This window comes from Ammodytes marinus, assembly GCF_949987685.1.
Source record: "Ammodytes marinus genome assembly, chromosome: 22".
NCBI lineage: Eukaryota > Metazoa > Chordata > Actinopteri > Uranoscopiformes > Ammodytidae > Ammodytes > Ammodytes marinus.
The window spans coordinates 9,774,530-9,790,065 of record NC_137226.1 but is presented as its reverse complement, the minus strand read 5'-3'; positions in this window follow the sequence as shown (position 1 = coordinate 9,790,065).

Genomic DNA, 15,536 nt, shown 5'->3' with positions numbered 1-15,536 from the left:
GCCAGGTGCTGGAACGAATCCGTGCAGCAGGCCTGAAGCTACACCCAGAGAAGTGTCACTTTATGCGCAAAGAGGTACAGTTCTTGGGACACACGGTGGGGGGGGAGGGCATCAGCACAATGGAGGCGAAAGTGCAGGCGGTGGCAGACTGGCCCACCCCTGCTAATCAGAAGCAGCTAAAGAGCTTCCTGGGCCTGGCTTCCTATTACCGGAAGTTTGTACGGGGTTTTTCATGCTTGGCTGCTCCTCTTTATGGGCTGCTGCAAAAGGACAGTGACTTTGTGTGGACCGAGCAGTGCCAGGGGGCGTTCAGCAGCCTTCAGCGGGCCCTGAGCGAGTCCCCCGTGCTGGCCCCAGCCGACCCCTCACTGCCCTTCATGCTGGACACCGATGCTAGCGGCGTCGGGGTGGGAGGGGTGCTCTCCCAAGTGGGGCCTGATGGAGAGAGAGTGGTGGCGTACTTTAGCCGGGCCTTTAACAAGGCGGAGCGGCGCTACTGCGTCACCCGCAGAGAGCTCTTGGCCGTAGTGCTCTCCATCCGTCACTTCAAGTACTACCTCTGCGGCCTGCCTTTTACAGTGAGGACAGACCACGCTGCTCTCCAGTGGCTCATGACCTTCAAAGAGCCAGAAGGGCAGGTGGCCAGGTGGTTGGAGGAACTCCAGGCCTACGTCTTCAGAGTGGAACACCGGGCTGGAGCCCGACACACCAACGCCGATGCGCTCTCTCGGCGACCCTGCGCTGCAGAGGGGTGTCGCTGCTGCGAGAGGAAGGAGGCCCGCGAGAGGGAACTGCGGGCAGAGGAGGAAGGCTGCGCCGCGGTGCAGCAGGTGGAGGTCGTCTGCCGAGAGCTGGAGACCATAGAGGGAGGTGATTGGAGAAAGCATCAGGAACAAGATACCGACATTCGGCCGGTATTGCAGTGGGTGGAGGCTCAGCAAAAACCACCGTGGGAAGAGGTGGCCGCCCTCTCCAGAGTTGTCAAGGGACTGTGGGCCAAGTTTGGGGTCCTGCGTCTCTGCCAGGGCGTGCTGCAGCAGGCCTGGAAGGAGCCGGCCACAGGCGAGGAGAGGTGGCAGGTTGTGGTCCCCAAAGGCCTGCAGGGGACAGTGCTCGAGGCCATGCATGGAGCCGCAGGGTCAGGGCACTTTGGGGTTGCTAAGACACTCCGACGCCTACGCCAGGGTTTTTACTGGGGCCGGTCCCGGAGGGACGTGGAGGACTTTTGCCGGCGGTGTGACCCCTGCACCGCACGAAAAGGTCCCACCGGGCGCTCACATGCTCCCCTTCAGCAGTTTCTGGTGGGCGCACCTATGGAGAGGGTGGCGGTAGATGTAGTGGGGCCGCTGCCCCGCTCGGACAGAGGCAACCGTTATGTTCTCACGGCCATTGACTACTTCACCAAGTGGCCGGAAGCCTATGCCATCCCCGATCAGGAAGCGGAGACCGTGGCAGACGCCCTGTTGGAAGGCATGTTCAGCCGTTTCGGGGTGCCTGAGACTTTGCATAGCGACCAGGGGAGAAACTTTGAGTCTCGGGTGTTTGCCGCTATGTGTGAGCGCCTGGGCATTCACAAGACCCGCACCACTCCCCAGAGGCCGCAGAGTGATGGACTGGTGGAGCGATTTCACCGCACTATGGGCCAACAGCTGGCCATCCTCACCTCCCAGCACCAGAGAGACTGGGATAACCACCTGCCCCTGGTTCTCATGTCTTGCCGCACCGCCGTGCAGGAGTCTACGGCATGCACGCCGTCCCTTCTCATGCTGGGAAGGGAGCTACGTACCCCAGCAGAGCTAGCGTTTGGTCGACCACCTGATGCCCCAGACGGTTCCCTGGGCCCCGAGTATGCCAGGAGACTCCAAGATCGCCTGGAGTCGGCCCACCTATTTGCCCAGGAGCAGCAGCAGAGGGCAGGGGTGAGGCAGAAAAGGAACTATGATGTGAAAAGCAAAGGCAGGCATTTCCAGGCAGGAGAACTAGTTTGGGTGTTCAACCCTCAAAGGAAGAAGGGAAGATGCCCCAAATTGGACAGTCCTTGGGTGGGTCCCTGTCGAGTTCTGGAGAGGCTGGGTGAGGTGGTGTACCGGTTGCACTTACCACCTAAAGGAAGAAGGGTGGCACTTCACAGAGACAGACTGGCTCCATACAGAGGGGGTGCTGCCCCTCTGGCCCAGGGGGGTCTAGCGTCTCCTCGCGGTCGGCCTGCCTCCCCACAGCCCACCCCCCCGACCACACCGGCGGGGCCGCGATCTGGCTCCCTTCCCCCAGCTACCGGGGGTTACCACCCCTCCCCTGTATCCGATACCCTTGGCCCCCAGCCCCCCCTTCCCCTCCCAGGGGCTGATAGCCCCATACCCTGTACACCGGAGTCCTGGAGCGGGGGTCCTCGGCGACCAAGGAGGCCACCAGGGCACTTAAAAGACTTTGTCTGCTATCTGTAGGAAAAGAAAAGTAATGTTTTACAGTGTTGTGCATGTTGTTATATTGGGGGTGGAAGCTCATTATGTTAAAGGGCAGTTACGTTATTCTGAGTGCCGTTTTTCTGTGGATTCCTCGGGGCGAGGAACTTTGTGAAGGGGGGGTAATGTAGCGTCACGGGTTTGGGAGATAGGGGCGGGTCATCTCAGAGGGGGTTCTTAGTGTGACTTCTTCTTCGCGGGGTGGTTGTTGTGTTTTCCGGTCAAGCTGTGACCTACATGTTCACGTAAAGAATGTCATTAAAACCCGCTGTTAAGCAAGACTTCATTCACTGCCTCGCCTGTGGTCATTACAATATGAAGATTAATCTTGTAGAAATGTATGAGGATATCTATAAAGGGGGGAAAAAGTCTCATTCACCACGTAGTGTGATACTAGTGTAACCTGTTGAAGTGCATACAAATCATATCCAGGACCTCTACTAAAGGGTTTATATGTGGCTACGCATATTTAATGAGATATTGCCTCATTTGCATATTTTATTCAATTTGTTAGACAAAGTGTAATACAAAAAGTATTTCTCTTAATATGAAGATTAATCTGGTAAAAAAGTATGAGGATATCTATAAAGGAAAAAATGTCCCATTCACCACGCAGTGTGATAGCCTACTAGTGTAACCTCTTGTGGTCATTTTCAGGACTTTCGTCCCGGGTAGAGATTTTGTCACACATCCCACGTTGTTCACTGGGGTCATATTAGTCTATAACAGTTGAGATATTCTCCGCTAAATGAAGCGCATACAAAACTTTCCCAGGACCTCAACTAATACAATTTATTTCTGGACTGAACCCAACTAATAAGAGTCTAAAAAAACGTCTCTGTAACTTTGCCAGTTCACTGCTACTCCATTTAAAGGTAAAAGTCAATGTGTATCAGTTTTAGTATTCATGAAGGTCTCAATTATCTCTGACATGGGCCATTTCTGTCAGTACTGGTGGGAGCACTACAGTTTTAAAGTTTGCTGGACTGTTCTGATGCTGATAGCCTCACCTGTTTTTGTACTACATACAGGTATATGGGACAGAAGATGTGATGAAAAATTGAAAAAGCAAACTGAAAAGATATAGAAACAAAGGTAAGTTGCTTATGATTTCCTACCTTTTTCTGTTGTATTCCTACTATTGTAGAAACTTCAGCAGAAGTGTTAAATCTCCAATGAAAATATCATTGACCAGCAGTTGTAACTCAAAATGAACCTGAAGGGGGCAGCGTTGCATTACAAATGGCACTTGGAGCTCAACCTCTAACAGGAGATGGCAGTGAGAGGCATCATTTCTGAGGGCGCTCTGCAGGTGCCCCGGCATGTATTCAAAGTGATGGATGTTTTACATTAGTGTGTGGTGACAGCAGCTTATGTTTGTGTCTCACTAAATGTCAGCAAGTATCATATTCAAAAAATCTGGCAGGGGAGCCCGAAGAAGAGTGTGGCTCCACATTTTATAGCTTCCATACTGTGTAACTGACCTTCATACACGGTCTCATTAATGCTTATGTCTCGCCTTTCAAGACCTGCAAACGCTACATGATCGACAAACTGTGGTCAGAAGCAGGGGGTATACTTTACACTGTCGCTTACAGAACCCTGTTGAGATGTATTTGCTGAGTTGTCTTTGCAAAACATTTTTTCCCCTTAATTGGTTTATATTAGGATTTCTTGACACTGTTGACCATTGAAATATTAAATGTGTTGGTAACTTGCATCGATTAAGCTCCAGGTAATCTTAGCTGAGTTGTTGTTATTAAGAAGGTACAAATGTAGCATTTGTTAAGTTACTTTGGTACTGAGTTTTCATTCACTTGATGTATTTCTCAAGGGCACTGCAGTGGAAAAGCGTCTTCTGTTCAGTTGGTGATGGTGTGACTTAGATGGAGTGAAAAGCTAGAGAGTGTTAATGAACCGCGGTGCTATTATTTGGTCCTATTCCGTGGGCTGTGGTTTGGTATAGATAAGGCTGGAGGCCTGGGGGTCTGGAATCAATAATGGATGTAATTGGTGAGGTGGAAGTGAGGATAATTGAAGGTAATTGTGTGCAGCGTCACAAGCCTCAGAGAGAGGTCAAGACAACGGAAGAGAAGCAGAATCTGGTGCGGATGGGGGAAGAAAGTGATTTTTTGATCTCTCTATATACCCACTGAATGGAACATCTCCATGGTACCAAGTCGTGTTGACTTGTTGCTCCTTCAAGCAGCAACTTTTTAGATCTATTTTATGCAAGATTTATTATCTTAAATCACAAAAGCAACAAGTTTAAATGTAAAAGAGGAATCAGCTGTGATGGAGAGCACAAATATAATGATACATCTTTATCTTTTTTGTCCCATTATTACAAAGCAGCGTAGACCAGCAGGGTTGGTAAACATGCAGGATTTCTCATTACATGATTTCTGATTCGCAAAGATCAAACCTTTTTTGAATAGTGGCTACAATTTGCAGCCACAGGTGCTGCCTTGTGCTTCATGAATTTTCAATCTGTTACAATTTTCAATCTTCAATCTTATACAAATCTCTAATAGTTTTCTAATCACCTAAAGTCAATTTCGAAGCAGTTTTTGTCTGCTAGAAAATGATGCGGCTATACTTCATTAATGCATGCTGTTTTCTTTCTTGCAATTACAACCATGTCATTGTGCTGCTGTCTGCCAAGGAGTTACATGTAGCAGTTGTTGGGCCATTTCAGCCAGAAATATTCAATCAGGCAACTGTTTTAATCAATAGCCATACATGCAACAGCTTCAAGTCAAGGTGTACATATTACCAATAACTGGCATACTCAGCGCTCCTTAGATAAATTCTGTCGTCCATTCCAAATAACACTAGTATTGATGGAGTTAATTTTGTTGATTATAAAGTATACCTCTTTCCCCAAGGTTGTTGAACTCTCTCCAGGAGTACATACATTATGTAGGGTAAAACAGGTGAAATAGTCTGCATGTCCAGCAGGGGGCAATGCATTACCATGGATTGAACCAAAACTAAACTGCTGGAGAAACTTTCTTGCTGCTCTGCAGAGTCATGCCCACTGAATGAAATGACACATCCATTCATATTTCACCCTGCGAACATTCAGAGATAACTTCCATCTAGTAGCTTGACGCAAAATGAATCCAAGATCAATGCTATGTTATGTTTATATGGATTATGTCAAATGTAAGGGGATGTATTTTGCGGTTTAGTTTACTTTCAGTTGAGATAAGTACATGTATTTTGTGTTAGCACTAAATAAATGGAAGGATGTACCTAGTGTAACCTTAAAAGTAGAAACGAACATTGTGGTATTGTGAGAGGTATATGAGAGTAACACAATTGCAAATCTTTGTTTGACTTTACACAGTATGGACTATGCAGACACATTTTTTTCTGACCTTGCTATGTACCAGATGTTTTGAGAACTTGATCGATATTGGGTTTTAAGAGCTGACACTAAAGTTTTTTAACTTTTGAAGCACACTGCACCACCATCTGCTTACCTGTGATAGCTTACTTCACCAACTTACTTGCTGCAGAGTTGCAAATGTTTTTTTTTTTTTTTTTTTTAAGATATTTTTTGGGCATTTTTATGCTTTATTGATAGTGCAGAGAGACAGAGGTGAAATGGGGCAGAGAGGGGAGTGACATGCAGAGAACGACGGCAGGCGGGAATCGAACCCGGGTCTGCTGCTGGGCCCGGCCCGGGAGGGGGACGCCTTACCGACTGAGCTAAAGGCGCCCCCAGAGTTGCAAATGTTTGATGGCCAAACTATGTAATGATGAAACATTTTCTTAATGACCTCACATACTTTCTTTACCATATACTGTTTATTATACTGTCATTTTTGATTTGTATTTAATTTTTGATTTGGACAGGTATATTGTAAGAGAGAATTTTTAGGTGAGTCAATGATACAAAGTCAGTTACTTGCTTTGAAGAGTTTCCAGGTTTCCTTCCTCTATGATCCCTCTACCTGTAGGATTGGGTGAAGGATGTTGTCCGTGATGAATGCTTTTTGCAATTTAATGGAATATTAGATTGGAAAAGTGCTCCTGTTATTTCTCTGTATCTTAAAATTCAGCTGGAAGGCGAATGTGAATAGATGGAACATATGCAGTGATTATCTCACATACATGCAAACCAGTGAGGTGCTTAGTATTGATTCCATATGTTGGCTCTAGACTTCCTTGTTTACCTGCTGAAAGACCCACTATTCTTCATGTTTTGGTCTCATTCCAACCATCTGTTCTCCCAATCTCCCTCTATTTTTTCTTGTAATGTATTGTGTGTCCATTCACTATCAGCGCTATTTTATTTCAAAACGGAGTAAATACAAGAATTTCAAAGATTGAGTATGGCACTGTGTATGAGTTGGCAAGAGAAGGTAGAGTAGTGTTTTCATTCCAGATAATCAAGTCAATGCTTCTCCCTTTATACTTCAAACACAGCAGCCTGTTGTCAATAGAAACAAGAGAGTGGAGAGGAGGATAATGAAGGGCACGAAAAACAGGATAAAGGGGAAAGCAAGCAGAAATTGTAAAGAGAAGAGTGAAACAACTATCAGTGGGCTGTCTCTCTATCAAGTGTCTCCTTCACGATGTGTTGCCATGCCTAATTGGAAAAGAAGTGTAGGTAATGAACCTATTTATAGACTCATTATTACAACACTCTGCATTAGCCATAAGTTATTCTGAACATCCAGGACAAGAGTTGTGGAGAGGAGAAAGTAGAATAGAGGCAAATTAAATGCATGAAGGACAATAGAGATTCACTGAAGGGAAAATATAATTGTCATGAGTCTGCATACTTTGATGTGACAGGATATAATATCGCAGATGTACTTTTGATGTCCCTTCACACACGCTGATGGTCGTGACCAAGATAATTGGGCCCCTGTTGACTTGCGTTGTGCAATGAATGCTTGTTTTAAGACCTGCTGAACAGGGGAGTATAGCCTTGTAAAACCAGGCTACTGTACATCTTGCAAGCTCAGTGTTTTACTGCAAGATTGAGCACAATGAGCAAATCAGCAAATTGTGAGCTAGTGTTGCTAGGCTCAGGGTGGCAAAAGCAACTGGCAATCAAGAAAGGTGGCATATCAAATGCAAATACAGTAGAAGATGTCGGAATTTATGGTCATTGTATGTTTACAGGGAGTGACGTGGTCAGATTATCCCGATGATGACCTTGGCTTTAATTATTATGAGTGTTGTTCCTGTACCTGTTGTGGTTCAATCCTCAAGAGATTATAAAGAGGAATGGGCACAGAAACAATCTGCGTACAACTGAAGAAAAGTTCACTTTAGTGTCTTTATCCACATTTCAACTCTACCGGTTTGATTTGACACCATGACCTTCATTTTTGTAAAGTATAATATCAAAACATATTAGATCCACCTGTTTTTAAATGAAATAACTCATGGTTAAATGCTGTGTATATTTCGATGCAATTGACTCAATCTGTCGTACTTAATGGCACAATGATTTCTCCTTGACTTAATAAGCTTCATTAAGTTCTGACTCAATCCTTCTGCTGAGTTTAAGGTGTTCTTTTCTCATGCTGGATGATGCGAGTCGGGTAAAACAGTGCCATGCAGCATTGTTAGATTCTCCGTGAACATAGCCCATAGCAAAGACCAGATATATTTTCTCCCTAGATGTGCCTAAGTGCAATTCAGCACTTTACTCCACAGGGCAACTTTCAACAACCACCAAAATAGTCTTTGTTGTGTTTCAATATTTCCCAAGCCATTTCTCCGTTAAGTCTGATTCCCACCACAACCAAACAATGGCATTATCTCCGCCAGCCAAGATTCCCTGATGCTGCTGGTCCATTTTGAAGCTGAAGAAAAAGAGCTGACGAGAGGCGAAAAGTAAAGGCCAGCCACTTCCACTGTGTGTGTGTGTGCGCTTGTGCTATCCTTTCACTAATTGACCAGCTGTGGCTACGTGTTCTGCCTCCTTAAAGGCCCCATTGATCCCATGGCCATTTCACAACAGCCCTATTGCTTTGCTTGTACTCTCTGTTCTAGCCGTGTGTGACACCGCTGCAGTGAAGTGATTGCAGAGTTAAGGTGAATAGAAGAATTGCCACGAGAGGCAAGAGAGGGAGGTATTGAAGGCAGCAGGAAGTCTGCCAGGGAATAAATGATCAGGCATAGCAGGATAGGTGTGTTTTATCACTTTATGAATCCCAATTCTTTGTGAAAACTATTTATATTATAGATTAAATGTGATATCCTGTAGACCACATTCCGCTTCAGGAACCTACTTGATACTGTGCGCAGGAATCAATAAATAGATACCAGCATAAATGAATTGCTAAAGATTTCCCAATGATAAAAGCAGCATGCGGAAAGATGTCCCACAGTTTACAGTTATTAAAATGTAAATGTTCTCACATTTCGTGAATGTCAAATTCAGTGACAGTAATAAAGTCTAAGTGGAGCACATTATTGTGCCATCCTAAATATTGTGGGGCTCACTTGGAGTCTGAAATGCATCTGCATAACTTCATTGTCTGGTTTCAAATCCTGCCAAAAACCTTTTGTCACCACCTCTCACTCAACTTTTTTGTGCTTTTGTAAAAGCAAAAACCCTTAGAAGCAAATACAATATAATTGCCTTTAGCTGTGGGGCTAATGTCACAGAATGTGTTAGTTTCAAACTTGGCCCGGCGTTGAATGCAAGCGTAAGCACATTTTAAAGGGGAGAAACTTTGGTTAACAGAATTCCATCTGCTGTAAAGTTGATCCAAAGATGGAACCCTGCCAAACATCCCACACCTCCGAGTTCCTTTTTTATTTCTGATATTATACGAACTTTGACCTTTCTACCTCCAGGACTCTTCTTGTGGGTTGTGGGCCAGGGTCAAGGCCATTAAACCTGGCTTAATAAACTGCTGAGCCCCCCTCTGCCCATCCCCAAAGAAGTATCAAGGTCCAGAGTCAGCAAAGTCTGTCCGGTCCTGTCAGCAACCTTCCAAAATGGTTTGTCTCTGTAGCACCTTTATCTTCATCATGAGTCATGTTTGCTGATTCATGCTGATTCCTTGATGTGTCATGAAACAATTTAGACTACTCTGCGGCGCTATATTTATGTTAATTCTTTGAATTTTCTCTTTTTAAAACAGGCATGTTTGCCACTTTTCTAACTGGGATTTTTTGTAGGATTAGCCATTGATATGTGTAGAAAAAACACATGTGTTTTTAAAGAACTGATCTATGTATCATACACAGCGTGTGGAATGTTTAAAAGTAGATTCACTACTGAAGAACCGCTAACACTTACAATAACCAGTATTTTTCCCTCACCATTTTCATATGGCATATACTGCCTGGGATTTTGGTGTATCTGATGACACAAATTGACCTTCTAATCTTGGTTTGCACTGCAGAAGGCATATTTGGCAGCTGGTCTGAGGTTCAGAACTTTGGGGAAATCCAAACACTTCAGTATAACTGATGTTTGACCTTTTTATGGCAATAAAAGGATCAGGTTTAGGATGACTATTGCGTTAATTGTCGTTGATTGTCATAGATGTTCATTCTCTCCTTTTCCAAACCTGTGTTTGTGTGTTTAAGCAGCTGTGTGCCAACAAACAGTGGCCAGATTGGCAGCTTTGTGCAACCTGCAGCCTAATTGGCTGCATTACAGTATGTAAACCAGCCACCATAAACAATAACAAACACATACCTTCTAAACTATATACTTCATTATTGAAAAAGGCTTTTCATTGGGATGTGCTTCCCACAGTCTCTCTGTAAGCCAGATACAGAAAGACTGAGGGTGTTTCTCTGTTGGTGCAGAGTTTGGTGATGTTTATTATGTGTGAGAATGTGTCTTATTAGCCAGTGAAGCCTAACTTTTACACCTGGTGTGAGAAAGTATATACTTCTGATATTGTAAAAAACAACCATGAAATGTGTATATTGCTCTGCCTCTGCATGTTTAAAGACGTTTTTGAATACACACTTATATTTGCATCTGTAGGAAGTGTGCCATTTGTACAGTTCAAGAAACTTCATCCATGACAATGACATGTATCAATAACGTCCATTTAAGTAGTATTTTGTGGCTTGATATCACGCTCTTTCTCCTTTGTACTTAAGGTGCATGCTTTGTATCCGACTAAACTTCATTAGACACAGCAAATGTTACTGCCCCTATGTTCTGAAAAGCACCTGGTCAAAATTGGGATTGCAAATTACAGAAAAACTCCTCCTACATGAACCCCATTCCTACATGTTTAGCACCACAGTTTGTTCGACAGTGTCTTATTCTTGTGAGGCAATGCATTTTTAATGGTGGACTTATTTTCAACTGAATAATTTAGTGCATGGTCAGCAGCAGGGGTCATCCAGAATCTATCTGATGTGTAGAAAGAGCACATGGGGTATATCCAGCTCAAAAATGCATATTGTAGCACTATTTGGTACTATAGGTCAAGTCTACACAGTAATTTTTTAGTCTTGTGTTGCAAGCTGCAGCAGCATAGTCATTAGAAATGGGCTGCTTATTTAGTTGTAGTGGCTTGACTTTACATCGTATGTCATGATATTGTATTGCATGATGGAAATGTGGTCACCTCAATTCTTCCTCAATACCTTGAGTTATTTTGGTAGTTTTATCCACCTCTAAATACTAAATGTGGCAATGACTTGTAGGCTTCACTACATCAGTTGTTACACTTTGTTACAGCATAACCCTATTGCAATCAAATTATTTTATAGAAAACAGGGCCACGGCATATGGTGCTGTCAGAAGACGTTGGCCCTTTAAGTGGACAGCAAAACATATTCAATATATCCCTGTGATTTCAGACTAAATTCTGTTAATGGCTGAGATGGGAGGAATGTGAATATGTACCTCAAGTTAATTGAATCTTACTGTGATTATTAGGTAACAAAGTATATGTTTGGGAGTTTCGGAGTCAACCTGTTTAAGATCCCAACAATGTTATTGTAGCGATAGGGGTGCAGGTTTGGTGTGATGGTTCATTTAATCTAAAACTAATGTGTACATAAAGTAGTTTCAGGTCAAGCTTTTAATATGCAGCTGCATTGTATAAATAGTGTAGGGTGGTTTATTTTCTTTGACCCCGCCCCCTCCATGGAGACAGACGGGACTGTGTTCATTGGTTTTATTGCATTATGTAAATATGTACATTGCCAGTCTCTAGGGGAGTGCACGGATAGGCCTGAATAGAGCATCCAAAGGTGGAAATTTAACAGCCAGCAATGAATGCCCACTAACATATGTCAAATTGTCATACACACACACACACACACACACACACACACACACACACACACACACACACACACACACACACACACACACACACACACACACACACACACACACACACACACACACACGTGGACATCAGCATCATCATGCAGGGAAGCGAGTAGACCCATCTGCCCTAGGGGTAGACCCGGGCATTCGAGGGGCTCCTTCTCTTTCAGTTACTGTCGCCGGGTGCTGGGTATGAAAGCAGGGTTTGTGAATGGCCCGTTTATTAATGAGGTCTCATTCGAAGCAAGCAGACACCCAGGGCTGCCTCTTAGTACCGTGCCCTCAGCCAACGTTAATAACAAAAGGCAAGAGCGGGATCATTAGGCCCCCCGGACGCCCGAGGGGTCCGCCACTTTAATCACGTTTGTGTAATGAATGCAGCTGCTGTGAATCAGCTGCCTATTCATAATGTCTCTTAAATGCAGTGTAAATGTTGTATTAATGTTGCTGCCGCCGTACCAGAGGTGGTGTGTGTTTGTGTCTATGTAATTGAAGAAATTGAGATGGGTCAGCTTTTATTACTTGTGTACAGTAGCCTGTGTGTTGGTTGGATACTGTGACAATGTTATGACAAGGGCCTAAGGTCATGTTCGATTGATTATCACCCTGGGATTTCCTCAGTCTACCCTCATGAGTATGATAGATGAAACTGTACAAAGGTCCTGACTCTATGATAGTAAAATGTTAGAATAGACATAGACATGTTAGTTTATGACAGTAGGATCACAGCATACAATCTAATTTCTAAGTGACTTCTAGATATGTCTATGTTCTGCGGAAAGCCATAACAGGTTCCTTGGCGTGGACTTGAATACTATTTCACAATCGTATGAATGATTTTTTTCAATTTAATTTTTTAAATAATTTGTTATTACAAAAAGGCAAAAGTGTGTTTGAATTAATCCTGTCCCTATACAGGAGTCAAACAACATTTTTTTAGATTTTGTTTAGGTTTACTTGAAATTGATTGCTGTCCCATGATAGTAACACCCCATTTTTTCTTTTGGCCATCATGCCACACACTGGGGGCTGTGTAATAGCTTACCACAGTGTGTACACCCCATGTCAAATGCTAGTATTTGCAGCCTAATGCGTCGAGTTGATAACTGGGATTTGTCTGCTTTCATGTAACCTTCCTAAAACGTGTGTGATCAGGTGCAAAATAAGTGACCTTTTCCCATTTGTCTTCCTCAGAGGGGGCTGTGCCAGCTCAGAGCATTTCCCCCAGCTGTTGGGCTTAATACAGCACCACTGTAAAACAGCATGTCACTCTCTCATCTTTTTGATGTTCTCACTATGCCTTTGTACTTGTCGGGGCGACAGCGGGCCTCTCTACATGCCAGCAAGTCTCCAATAATCTAAATTAAAAATGGCTAATCTTGTTATTAGGCCAGTCCTTTTGGGCCACATGCACTTCAACACATCTGTCTCCCAGCCTCTCCTTTCTTTCTTTTTATGGTTATCAGTGGTGCCAAATGGTGCCAGAGGGATTTGGAGCAATTGTGTGCTGCCCTTGAACAATGTACATTAGTTTTTAGACTATAGTGTTGATCACTGTCTCCTCGGAGGCCACAGTAAATCTGCTTTCTGCCCGTGCCAAGGCATCTGCCTTCTTACTATTGCGAGTTAGAGTTAATCCCCATAAGGAGGCTCAGTTGTGAATAAATCTGCATTCTGTTTGCTTTGAGTCCTCAAGTACATCTGGACCATGCAAAGGAAAGAGCGCAAAGACCACTGTCCCAAATCCCACCTTTTGTAAACCCGGGCTCTGTTTCATGCAAGAGGACACAAGTGTAAAGACGCCTGCTGAATTTCTATCCAGATTTCTGTCTATTTGCATATGCATAGGATGAATCATTGTTGTCATTTTAATGAAGGGGGGGGGAACTCCCTCACAGGCAAATACTACAAAAAGAGACCATTTTGCTGGCAGACATGCCTTCATGATCAGCTTTAATAGGCTATTTTACTGGGGAACTGCATCGAAGTGGAGCGCATTAAGAAACGGCTTAAAGTGGCTCATAAACTGCTTGGATCCTACAACACTCACTGTCATCATCATCATTTCAGACAGACAAAAAGCATTCCATTTAGAGTATTTTGTGCCCTTAACCCTCCCCATCCAGTCATTTTAGATTTCTGAAGCTGAGATACTGATCTGGTTAGTGTGTTAAAGCCCCTGTAAACCCACATTTACAAAATCTAAGCATCGTAAGCATCTGACAGTATTTAGTCAAAGAGTTAGTCATATATATCAATCCATATTAAAGATATTGTCATTTAGGTTAGATAACATTTACATAAATTTGGTTTAGATGAGGCAGGCTATGCACTGGTTCATGTGACACAAGTATTCTTAACCAATCACGGCAGTTCTCTTCCCGAACGTTCTATAAAAACAATGACTGTTGCCATTGGGACTTTTTGATACAGCCACGCCCACACAGTCCTGGCAATAAACAAAAATGTTTTTATAATACGTTTTATAATATTTATGAACATTTATTTTTGATCAGACTTTTGTAACAAGCCTATTGAGACGGTAAGACCTGTGACGGCACTGGTACTTTGACTTTGTTGTGTTGTTTTTTTTCCCTGCTTCTTGCACTTTGCACTTTTGTGCCCAGGCCTGTGTACATGTTGTGATGTTTTGTGTCCGTCACTGTATTGTACTGAGACACCCAACTATTTTACTCTGTTAGACCAGGTTTCCAGAGACTTTATCTTAAAGGGGCCTAAGGGAAGCTAGCAAACTGTCAGACATGGTAGGTCTGTCTACACTAGACACTGACCAGTGAGGCTTATTCTTATTAGTGTTCTCCCATCCTCCTTACTTATCAATGTAAATCCATATTCCTGAAAAACTGAAACCTCATTTGCTATTGTAAATGCCTATGTTTTTTAGTTACAATGTCCTCTGAGCACCATACTTTAAAAGGCACATTTTGGCATCTTCCAAAATAATAACTAACGTATAGTGTTATGCTAGAACAAGGAACTTTGTTGCTCACATGTGTTTTACCCAGAGGGAGCTCTTCCTCGTTTCCTAATTGCAACATGTACTACTTCTCAGATTATTGGCGTAATTCTAAAAACGAAACAACCTTTCTATGCCAACTCACTATCATTCACTGCTTTGCAGGGAAGGCACATCCAAGAAACGTCTCTTGTGTGTGCATATTTGTGCCTAACAAATATGAAGCATTACTATTTGTCAGGTCAGTGATTGGAGAAAGCTGAGACAGAGGGGCAGCTTCAGGACAGGATGGTAGTGAAAGGGGATCAATAAGGGGCTTCCACTGAGGCCAATAAAGTATCTTTTGTACCATGGACAATGCCAGTGGGTGAAGCCCCCATCAGTCCTTTTGTAAATGCCATTCATTAGAGAATGATGCAAAGTGGCTAAGAGAACAACATGCTTAAAGTGTGTGTTGTATGCTTTTGCTTGGTGCATATGGCCTCACTATTATCAGACCCATATCCCCAAGCTTTTATTTTTGCAGCAGAGCACTGTCACACACAAACGGCTTGGTTTCAGAACTATAAATTGCAGCTCACATCTCAGATTTTTGCAGCGATTAAAAAGATTAATTTACAACTAGAACTGCAAGCAGTTGTGAACGGGGGCCAAGCCTCCCACGCGACTCGGGATCGGGCGTCGTCGTCCGCGGCGCCGGCCCCTCGCTTCACGGAATCCGGGGATGTAAAGTTTTTGAATGTGGGATGTTTGGTTTGGGAGTTATAGACCAAAAGACAAAAGTAATGGCAGAGAAAGATGCTCAAGT